The following is an 8,098-nucleotide window of genomic DNA, read 5'->3' on the forward strand; positions in this document are numbered from 1 at the left end:
CACTTGTTCTTGCCAAAATGATAAGAGTGAAGTATGTTGGCGGAGTCACCCTCAAGAACTCTCTAGTTCTTCTTATTTTGGATCCACACCATCTTGATGGGAATCCTTGGAGTTGTAGTCGTACTTGATGAAGTGGAACTTGAAGTAGTCTTGGGAATCCACTTGACTAAGGTCTTAGGAGCTTCTTCAAATGCATCAATTTCCTCTTGAAGCATGTCCTTGCCTTTTTGCTTGTAGTCTTGTGGTGGAAGATCATCTTGAGCTTGTGTCCCCTTGAAAGAAGTATCATACTTTTCTTGTTGAGGAACAAACCTTGTCTTGGGGTATTGATCTTCTTCCCACTCAACTCCATTGGCATTGAACTTTCGTTCAAAACCAACACCTTGATTCTTCCGGTGCATTCCTTGCTTGCGCACAATTTCCTCGAATTGCTTACTCTCGGCAAGGCTTTTGTACACTCCTTTCTCTATAATTCCCTTCAATAAGCTATTTTCTTGCTCAAGTGTAACTTGGCTAAGAGAATCATTAGTGGAATCAAGAGAACTACTAGAAGCAACAATATTGGATTTAGCATGATCATTGTTACTGCTAGAGGAAGAATCTTTCTTGTTCTTGTTACTAGACTTGACTTGAGGCATGTAAGTGGATAAGAGTAAACGCTTGGCAATGTAAGGAGAACTTTTCTTGCGGAGATCATCATTGATTGCTTTTAAGAAAACATGCTCTTGCTCAAGATTGAGCTTTTCAAAGTGTAATTTCTCATGAGCTCTTAAAAGTTCTCAATGATCTTCAAAGATAGTTTCATGAGATAACTTAAGAGTGTTTAGTTCTTTAGTTAGAGCCTCAATCTTCTCCTTATCATTGTCATTCATTTTATCTTGATTAGCATGATTAATTGACGTTTCATCATAGTATTCATCACTAGAGTTGTCAACAAGCAAATCATCACCTAACAAGTCATCTTCATCACTATTGAAATCAACATACTCGAGGTGTGTTACCTTTGGACCTTTGGTCATGAAGCATCTTCCAATTCCTTCATTTGGTGAGTCAATGATGTCGTAGGAGTTGGTTGACACAAGTGCTAGACCGGCAACACCTTCATCTTGAGTATCTTCGGAGTCGGAGTGATAACTTCTCTCAGAGTGGCTGTCGGAGTCGAAGCCGGATACCCATTCACCAACATGAGCTTGATGTCTTCGTTTTGTGTAGCTCCTTGATGATTTTTCCTTCCTTTCCGAATCCTTGCTTCTCCGTGAGTATCTTCGTTCATAACGATCATCTCTACTCCTTCTCTCTCTTGGTGGTGATTCTTTGCTTCTTCTTTTTGGAGAATCTTCTCTTCTCTTGCAGGGAGCCGTACACTCATTGGAATAGTTTCCGGGTCTTCCACAACTATAGCAGTTTCGCTCTCGACTAGAAGATCTTTTGTCATTGTAGGACCTTGACTTGAAGCTTCTATCTTTGCTTCTACTCTTGTAGAACTTGTTGAAGTTCTTCACCATTAAGCTCAATTCTTCATTGAAGTTTTGTTTCTCACTTGATGATGTAGGGGCTTCACATGAGGCTTTGTAGGCACCACTTGATTTGTTGTGAAGTTCCTCTTTATCCTTAAGTGACATCTCATGAGCAACAATTCTTCCAATCACCTCCGTTGGCTTGAGATCTTTGTAATTGGGCATCATTTGGATCAATGTGCACACGATATCATATTTTCCATCCAAGGCTCTTAGAATCTTCTTGATGATTAATCCATCGGTCATCTCTTCACTTCCTAAGCCGGCAATCTCATTTGTGATGAGAGCAAGCCTAGAGTACATTTCAGCGACACCTTCACCATCCTTCATTTTGAACTTGTCAAGTTGGCTTTGAAGCACATCCAACTTGGATTCCTTGACGGAGTCGGTACCTTCGTGCATATCAATCAAAGTGTCCCAAATTTCCTTTGCATTCTCAAGACGGCTGATTTTCTTGAATTCTTCGAGGCACAATCCGTTGAAGAGAATATCACAAGCTTGAGCATTGTATTGCAACATCTTCAACTCATCCGCAGTAGCTTCACGGTTTGGTTCTTTCCCATCAAAGAAGTCACCTTGCAAACCAACACACACAATAGCCCAAACGGCGGGGTTATGTCCAAGAATATGCATTTTCATTTTATGCTTCCAACTAGCAAAATTAGTACCATCAAAGTAAGGACCTCTACGGTGATAATTTCCCTCGCTAGATGCCATACTCTCCTAGGTTGTGAAACCAAGGCTATGACCACCAAAAGCTATGGAGATCAAAGCAAATGGAGACCAAAGCTCTGATACCACTTGTAGGATCGGAAGTATGTCTAGAGGGGGGGTGGTTAGACTACTTGACCAAATAAAAACTTAACCTTTTCCCAATTTTAGTTCTTGGCAGATTTTAGCTATTGTAGGACAAGTCAAGCAATCATCACACAATTCAAGCAAGCATGCAAAGAGTATATTGGCAGCGGAAAGTAAAGCATGCAACTTGCAAGAATGTAAAAGGAAGGGTTTGGAGAATTCAAACGCAATTGGAGACACGGATGTTTTTCCCGTGGTTCGGATAGGTGGTGCTATCCTACATCCACGTTGATGGAGACTTCAACCCACGAAGGGTAACGGTTGCGCGAGTCCACGGAGGGCTCCACCCACAAAGGGTAACGGTTGCGCGAGTCCACGGAGGGCTCCACCCACGAAGGGTCCACGAAGAAGCAACCACCCACAAAGGGTCAACGAAGAAGCAACCACCCACAAAGGGTCCACGAAGAAGCAACCTTGTCTATCCCACCATGGCCATCTCCCACGAAGGACTTGCCTCACTAGCGGTAGATCTTCATGAAGTAGGCGATCTCCTTGCCCTTACAAACTCCTTGGTTCAACTCCACAATCTTGTCGGAGGCTCCCAAGTGACACCTAGCCAATCTAGGAGACGCCACTCTCCAAGAAGTAACAAATGGTGTGTAGGTAATGAACTCCTTGCTCTTGTGCTTCAAATGATAGTCTCCCCAACACTCAACTCTCTCTCTCATAGGATTTGGATCTGGTGGAAAGAAGATTTGAGTGGAAAGCAACTTGGGGAAGGCTAGAGATCAGGATTCATATGGTAGGAATGGAATATCTTGGTCTCAACACAAGAGTAGGTGGTTCTCTCTCAGAACATATGAGTTGGAATTGTGTATGTGTTCTGATGGCTCTCTTTTCGAATGAAGAGGAGGTGGAGGGGTATATATAGCCTCCACACAAAATCCAACCGTTACACACAGTTTTCCAATCTCGGTGGGACCGAATAAACAAACTCGGTCGGACCGAAAAGGTAAACCTAGTGACCGTTAGAGATTTTCGGTGGGACTGACATGCAACTCGGTAGGACCGATATGGTTAGGGTTTGGGCATAACGTAATCTCGGTGAGACCGATTACACAAACTCGGTGAGACCGATTTTGGTAATTAGCTAACCAGAGAGTTGGTCAGGCAAACTCGGTGGGACCGATTTGCTCTTTCGGTGAGACCGAAAAGTTACAAAAAGGAAACACTGAATTTACATTGCAATCTCGGTGGGACCGATTCGCTCTTTCGGTGAGACCGAAAAGTTACGAAAGGGAAACAGAGAGTTTACAATCCCATCTTGGTGAGACCGAGATCCCTATCGGTAGAACCGAATTGCTAGGGTTTGGCAGTGGCTTATGACAAGTGAAACTCGGTGGCGCCGGATAGAAAGAATCGGTAGGACCGAGTTTGGCTTAGGGTTTAGGTCATATGTGGATATGGGAAAGTAATTGAGGGTTTTGGAGCATATCACTAAGCACATGAAGCAAGAGGCTCATTAAGCAACACCTCATCCCTCCTTGATAGTATTGGCTTTTCCTAAAGACTCAATGTGATCTTGGATCACTAAAATATAAAATGAAGAGTCTTGAGCTTTTGAGCTTGAGCCAATCCTTTGTCCTTAGCATTTTGAGGGTTCCACTTTCACATCCATGCCATGCCAATCATTGAGCTTTCCTGAAATAGTCATCTTGGAATAGCATTAGCTCAATGAGCTATATGTTGTTATGAATTACCAAAACCACCTAGGGATAGTTGCACTTTCAATAATATTCTAGATCATTCTGTATGTCTTATGAATATAGTTCTTATTTGTTGCTTGTTTACTCTAGTTTTAGTGCCAAGATGAACTCCGATATTATCGATCGAATTAGGAAGAGGAGAAGTGAGGATGATGAAGATATGATGTCCTTTATTCTGCCTGTATTGCATCGAATGCGTAATAGAGGACCAGTCGAGAGAAAACAGCGACATAGCTCTATCCTATATGGCAAGAAGCGTGTTGACGATATCCTTAGAGGGCATGTTAAGAATTGCCTCATAGCTTATAGGGTGGAGCCACATATCTTTCGGGCTTTGGCATCTTATCTTAGAAGAGAAAATCTGATATCCGATACAAGAATTAAGATGGAGGAGAAGTTCGCCTTTTTCCTGTACATGGTGTCTCACAACGCATCTTATGAAGATCTCCAGCTAGAATTTCAGCATAGTGGACAAACATTTCATGAGTACATCAATGAGTTCTTCAACATCGTCCCTGTCTTAGCTAGTCTATTTCCGAAGCCTCCAAACATTGATGAGCCACATCCAAAAATATCCACCGACACAAGATTTTATCCTTACTTCCAGGTTTCCATTTTTAATGCTTCCACAATTCCTTTTCTTATCTAACTTAATAGTTCTTTATTGACCTGCAATCTTTGCTTCCAGAACTGTTTAGGAGCCATTGATGAGTCACATGTTCCTATAACCGCAACACCTGGGATTGTTGCTCCATTTCGGAATAGGAAGGGTACCTTGAGTCATAATATTATGGTTGCATGCGACTTCGATTTAAAATTCACTTTCATATCATGTGGCTGGGAGGGTTCAGCTACGGATGCGAGGGTTCTTCATTCTACAATGAGCAAGGGATTTAAAGTACCTGAGGGAAAGTTTTACCTAGTTGACGGGGGTTATGCAAACACTCTGTCATTTCTCGCACCTTATCGGGGTGTCCGGTATCATTTGAAGGAATTTGGTCATGGACATCCTCAGCCACAAAACCACAAGGAATTGTTCAATCATCGGCATGCTGTTCTAGGGAACCATGTGGAAAGGTCCCTAGGAATTCTTGAAAAGCGCTTCCCAATTCTTCATGTCGGCACACTGCATTCAATCGAGAACCAAGTGAAACTTCCCGCAGCTGTCGCAGTTCTTCACAATATCATCAAAATGGAGAATGGTGACCAGACTTGGCTTGACAACCAGCCCGATAACATAGCGCCAAATGCTTTTGTTGATCTCCCAAATGGCGACGAGAATAACTATGGGAGCAACGACTTAGGGAACACTCTAAGGGATGAAATCGCAATGCAAATGTGGGAAGCATACCATCCTAAATAGCCAACATGATGGTGTGTGTTTTTATGATATATATACATATACTAATTAATTAACTTCTCTTGTCTTCATCATCTAATAATGTAGTGTGTGTTGAAATGCAGATATGTATCCAAAGGGGTCCCCAAAGTACAATCTCATGAAAGCAAGTGGGAAAAAAGCTTCACACGGTGCCAAGAAGCCATCACCCAAAATTAAAAAGACACCTCCAAGAGGTATTTGGTCTACTTAATCTCCATTTCTCAGATCTTGCCAATTAAGTTTTGTGCTTGTTGTTATGTTTGGTGAATGATATCTTTCAATACTACATGTAGTGGTGCATTATAGCAGAAACAAGTCTATAACAGGGGTATATAGACCACTAGAGTATTATTTAGCTGACAGTTTTCCCAAAAGAAGTGCTGCTCACTTGTTATGTTTCGTCAATGGTATGACATAAGGACTAGTAGAGTATAAATTAGAGAATAAATTAGCAGATGTAGGTCACACAACTCACTCTACTATAGATAATGAATAACTCACTCTTATCATGTTGTTGGAAGTTTTCACTAGTCCTCCTAAAGTTTACAACTATTTGTTTTCAAATTGAATGATAGTAACTCCTCTTATCATGTTGAGCATTAAGTTTGAACAATGTAAATTTGTGTTGGTGTAGTTAAAAAGCCAAGAGCTCAATGGAACCCATCTTTGGAAAAGTGTTTGGTTGAGATACTTCAGGAGCACAACACTCCGTACCATAGGGGACAGAATGGTTGGTCAACCGAAGCGTGGAATAGGATGGCTGATTTATTTCATGAAAGATATGGCCACACTAATTTTACAAAGATACAGATTCAGGAAAAGCAGAAAGACTTGAAAGCTCAATACCGACTTATTAAGGATGCTCGCAAACAGAGCGGTGTCAGCTGGAACTATCATACACACATGATAGATGCTGACGCGCATCTTTGGCAAAACTTGATGACTGTAAGTTCTAGTGTAGTGCATTTTGTCTTTGCAAAACTTGATGACTTGCATTCCATTCTTTTGTAATCAATCTTGTTTTCGAGCAATCTAAGTTTGATAAATCATTTCTTTTATATATACAGACGTGGCCAGAAATAGCTAGGTTCCAGAATAAGCCATTTCCCCTCTACGATAAGCTTGGTGATCTGTATGATGGTGAGTTACTGAGTTGAATGGATTTTCATTTCCTCTCTTTTTGTTGACCTTTATAATGAATTTTCATTGTTGTGTGGCCTTTAATGATAACTTGGGTGTTTGTGCAGGGCATATAGGAGAAGGTAACTTCAATTTCACATCAACTGAGGTTACACAAGTGAGTGATGGTGATCCCGAAGTTGAAAGAGAGAAGAATGCCTTCTCTTTGACCTGAATCAATATGATGATGATTTACACATGTATGATGATCCAAGAGATGCCGCCCCAAGTGATGGTCCAAGAGATGCTGCCCCAAGTGATGGTCCCAGAGATGCTGCCCCAAGTGATGGTCCAAGAGGTGCTGCCCCAAGTGATGGTTCAAGAGATGCTACACGAAGAGGTGGTGTTGCTGCTTCAAATAACAAGCATGTGAAGGAATCAAAGAAGGGTAAGAAGCGTGATGATCCTATGGTGGAAGTGAAGGAAATATGCCCTAGAGGCAATAATAATGTTATTATTTTATTTCCTTATATCATGATAAATGTTTATTATTCATGCTAGAAATGTATTATCCGAAAACATAATACTTGTGTGAATACATAGACAAACTAAACGTCACTAGTATGCCTCTACTTGACTAGCTCGTTAATCAAAGATGGTTATGTTTCCTAATCATAGACATGTGTTGTCATTTGATTAACGGGATCACATTATTAGGAGAATGATGTGATTGACATGACCCATTCCATTAGCTTAGCAACCGATCATTTAGTATGTTGCTATTGCTTTCTTCATGACTTATACATGTTCCTATGACTATGAGATTATGAAACTCCCGTTTGCCGGAGGAACACTTTGTGTGCTACCAAACGTCACAACGTAACTGGGTGATTATAAAGGAGCTCTACAGGTGTCTCCAAACGTTAATGTTGGGTTGGCGTATTTCGAGATTAGGATTTGTTACTCCGATTGTCGGAGAGGTATCTCCGGGCCCTCTCGGTAATGCACATCACATAAGCCTTGCAAGCATTGCAACTAATGAGTTAGTTGCAAGATGATGTATTACAAAACGAGTAAAGAGACTTGCCGGTAACAAGATTGAACTAGGTATTAAGATACCGACGATCGAATCTCGGGCAAGTAACATACCGATGACAAAGGGAACAACGTATGTTGTTATGCGCTCTGACCGATAAAGATCTTCGTAGAATATGTGGGAGCCAATATGAGCATCCAGGTTCCGCTATTGGTTATTGACCGGAGACATGTCTCGGTCATGTCTACATTGTTCTCGAACCCGTAGGGTCCGCACGCTTAAGGTTTCGATGACAGTTATATTATGAGTTTATGAGTTTTGATGTACAGAAGTTAGTTCAGAGTCCCGGATGTGATCAAGGACATGACGAGGAGTCTTGAAATGGTCGAGACATAAAGATTGATATCTTGGACGGCTATATTCGGACACCGGAAGTGTTCCGGATGATTTCGGAGAAAACCGGAGTGCCGGAGGGTTACCG

The sequence above is a fragment of the Triticum dicoccoides genome, chromosome 5A (assembly GCF_002162155.2).
Source record: "Triticum dicoccoides isolate Atlit2015 ecotype Zavitan chromosome 5A, WEW_v2.0, whole genome shotgun sequence".
In the NCBI taxonomy this organism is placed as follows: domain Eukaryota; kingdom Viridiplantae; phylum Streptophyta; class Magnoliopsida; order Poales; family Poaceae; genus Triticum; species Triticum dicoccoides.